Source organism: Bufo bufo, chromosome 3 (genome assembly GCF_905171765.1).
Source record: "Bufo bufo chromosome 3, aBufBuf1.1, whole genome shotgun sequence".
NCBI lineage: Eukaryota > Metazoa > Chordata > Amphibia > Anura > Bufonidae > Bufo > Bufo bufo.
In genome coordinates, this window is record NC_053391.1 from 684,424,300 (window position 1) to 684,428,304 (window position 4,005).

The 4,005-nt window shown below is 46.9% G+C and overlaps 1 long non-coding RNA gene across 1 annotated transcript; it reads left to right on the plus strand.

Annotated features, from left to right (window-relative positions):
* The first annotated feature begins 931 nt into the window (after positions 1 to 931).
* LOC120996521 lies at positions 932 to 2,871 on the plus strand. The gene is made up of 3 exons (XR_005777796.1): positions 932 to 1,022; positions 1,393 to 1,874; positions 2,100 to 2,871. It is a non-coding gene; the product is annotated as an uncharacterized LOC120996521 (long non-coding RNA).
* The last annotated feature ends 1,134 nt before the right edge of the window (positions 2,872 to 4,005 follow it).

The following is a 4,005-nucleotide window of genomic DNA, read 5'->3' on the forward strand; positions in this document are numbered from 1 at the left end:
GCGTTTAGTCTGGAGGACTACACTAAAATGGCCGACTCATTACGCTGTCCTCAAGCGAGACAATGACTATGAGGTCACGTGCTGGAGGGGATAACACGTGACTCTTCTCTGCCAATCCAAGGGAAGCTGCGGAGTACTGAGGGAGGGACTCAGAGCGTCACTAATGTGGGGCTGTGTCTCATAGGAGGGCTGTAATGGGGTGTTTTGGCTGCCACTGTTGTGTGGGTACCTCATCATGTAATGGGGGCACTCGGGGCTTCAGAGACACGAGGGAACAATGGCTGTCACTTATGTGGGGGATGTTTCTCATATGAGGCCATGTTTTGGCTGCTGTTGTTTGCAGGGAGCTGTTATATGGGTCACTCTGGGTTTGACTATTTGAAGGCGCCCCCTAATTGAGGCCCTGGCACTGTCTTATTTATATGGTCATGGAGGCACTGTTATGGGGTCACTCAGGGATTGCAGATATGAGGGCACTGGTATGGGGAACCCCTTTACCCTTACGGAGGCACTGTTATGGGGTCACTCTGGGATTGCAGGATTGAGGGCACTGTTATGGGGCACCCCTTTACCCTTATGAAGGCACTGTTGCTATGTTAATGAGGCCCTAGAGGCACTGTTATGGGGTCACTTTGGGAATCACTGATGTGAGGTCACAGTTATGGGGTCACTCTGGGAATCACTGATGTGAGGTCACAGTTATGGGGTCACTCTGGGATTGCAGGATTGAGGGCACTGTTATGGGGCACCACTTTACCCTTATGAAGGCACTGTTGCTATGTTTATGAGGTCCTGGAGGCACTGTTATGGGGTCACTCTGGGAATCACTGATGTGAGGTCACAGTTATGGGGTCACTCTGGGAATCACTGATGTGAGGTCACTGTTATGGGGTCACTCTGGGATTGCAGGATTGAGGGCACTGTTATGGGACACCACTTTACCCTTATGAAGGCACTGTTGCTATGTTTATGAGGTCCTGGAGGCACTGTTATGGGGTCACTCTGGGAATCACTGATGTGAGGTCACAGTTATGGGGTCACTCTGGGATTGCAGGATTGAGGGCACTGTTATGGGGCACCACTTTACCCTTATGAAGGCACTGTTGCTATGTTTATGAGGTCCTGGAGGCACTGTTATGGGGTCACTCTGGGAATCACTGATGTGAGGTCACAGTTATGGGGTCACTCTGGAAATCACTGATGTGAGGTCACAGTTATGGGGTCACTCTGGGATTGCAGGATTGAGGGCACTGTTATGGGGCACCACTTTACCCTTATGAAGGCACTGTTGCTATGTTAATGAGGCCCTAGAGGCACTGTTATGGGGTCACTTTGGGAATCACTGATGTGAGGTCACAGTTATGGGGTCACTCTGGGAATCACTGATGTGAGGTCACAGTTATGGGGTCACTCTGGGATTGCAGGATTGAGGGCACTGTTATGGGGCACCACTTTACCCTTATGAAGGCACTGTTGCTATGTTTATGAGGTCCTGGAGGCACTGTTATGGGGTCACTCTGGGAATCACTGATGTGAGGTCACAGTTATGGGGTCACTCTGGGAATCACTGATGTGAGGTCACAGTTATGGGGTCACTCTGGGATTGCAGGATTGAGGGCACTGTTATGGGGCACCACTTTACCCTTATGAAGGCACTGTTGCTATGTTTATGAGGTCCTGGAGGCACTGTTATGGGGGCACTCTGGGAATCACTGATGTGAGGTGACGGGTCACTGTTATGGTGTCACTCTGGGATTGCAGGATTGAGGGCACTGTTATGGGGCACCACTTTACCCTTATGAAGGCACTGTTGCTATGTTTATGAGGTCCTGGAGGCACTGTTATGGGGTCACTCTGGGAATCACTGATGTGAGGTCACAGTTATGGGGGCACTCTGGGAATCACTGATGTGAGGTCACAGTTATGGGGTCACTCTGGGATTGCAGGATTGAGGGCACTGTTATGGGGCACCACTTTACCCTTATGAAGGCCCTGTTGCTATGTTTATGAGGTCCTGGAGGCACTGTTATGGGGTCACTCTGGGAATCACTGATGTGAGGTCACAGTTATGGGGTCACTCTGGGAATCACTGATGTGAGGTCACTGTTATGGGGTCACTCTGGGATTGCAGATTTGAGGGCACTGTTATGGGGCAACCCTTTACCCCTATGGAGGCACTGTTGCTATGTCTATGAGGTCCTGGAGGCACTGTTATGGGGGCACTCTGGGAATCACTGATGTGAGGTGACGGGTCACTGTTATGGGGTCACTCTGGGATTGCAGATTTGAGGGCACTGTTATGGGGCAACCCTTTACCCCTATGGAGGCACTGTTGCTATGTCTATGAGGTCCTTGAGGCACTGTTATGGGGTCACTGGGATTGCAGATTTGAGGGCACTGTTATGGGGCAACCCTTTGCCTTTATGGAGGCACTGTTGCTGTCTTAATGAGGTCATGGAGGCACTGTTATAAGACTGGGGTCACTATTATGGGGGACACTCTAGGATTTCAGATTTGAGGGCACTGTTATGGGGCAACCCTTTACCCTCTGTGGAGGCACTGTTGCTCTCTTTATGAGGTCAGGGGGGGGCACTGTGGGATCGCTGATATGAAGTCATTGTTATGGGGCACTGGTTGCCATTATGATGAGGGTCATGGAGACACTGTTATTGGGGCACACTGGGGTCATTGTTATGGCGGAACTCAAGTATATTTTTTTTAGGAAAGCTCTGGCTGTATCTTAAGGGGGTACTCTGGCGTTATGGTGCATGATGTCTGCCGCTGTTATGGGGGAACTCTTGCTCTTAGGCATTCACGTACCAAGCAGTCTATATTTAACAACAGCCTTAAAGGGGTTGTCCCATCTCAGACAATGGGGGCATATCGCTAGGATATGCCCCCATTGTCTGATAAGTGCGGGTCCCACCGCTGGGACCCGCACCTACAATGAGAGCGGGGAAATGAACGGAGGGCGCAGGCGCATTTCACTTTAAGGACTTGGCCATTTTTTGCAAATCTGACCAGTGTCACTTTATGTGGTGATAACTTTAAAACGCTTTGACTTATCCAGGCCGTTCTGAGACTGTTTTTTCGTCACATATTGTACTTCATGAAACTGGTAAAATGGAGTAAAAAAAAAATAAATCATTTTTATTTATAAAAAAATACCAAATTAGAAGCAAATCTTGAAATTTTTCAGAAATTTTCAAAAACCCACTTTTTAAGGACCAGTTCAGGTCTGAAGTCACTTTGTGAGGCTTACATAATAGAAACCACCCAAAAATGACCCCATTCAAGGTATTCAAAACAGATTTTACAAACTTAACCCTTTAGGTGACCAACAAGAATTAATGGAAAATACAGATACAATTTCACTTTTTTGGCAGATTTTCCATTTTAATATTTTTTTTTCCAGTTACAAAGCAAGGGTTAACAGCCAAACAAAACTCAATATTTACAGTTTTTATAGTTTACAGAAACACCCCATATGTGGTTGTAAATCGCTGTACGGGCACACGGCAGGGCGCAGAAGGAAAGGAACGCCATACGGTTTTTGGAAGGCAGGTTTTGCTAGACTGTTTTTTTTACACCATGTCCCATTTGAAGCCCCCCTGATGCACCCCTATAGTAGAAACTCCAAAAAAGTGACCCCATTTTAGAAACTACACCCCTCAAGGTATTCAAAACTGATTTTACAAACTTTCTTAACCCTTTAGGTGTTCCACAAGAATTAATGAAAAATAGGGATAACATTTCTAAAATTTAACTTTTTTGGCAGATATTCCATTTTAATATTTTTTTTTCCAGTTACAAAGCAAGGGTTAACAGCCAAACAAAACTTAATATTTATGGCTCTGATTCTGTAGTTTACATAAACACCTCATATGTGGTTGTAAACCGCTGTACGGGCACACGGCAGGGCGCAGAAGGAAAGGAATGGCTTACGATTTTTGGAAGGCAGATTTTGCTGGACGTTTTTTTTTTTACACCCTATCCTGTAGAAAC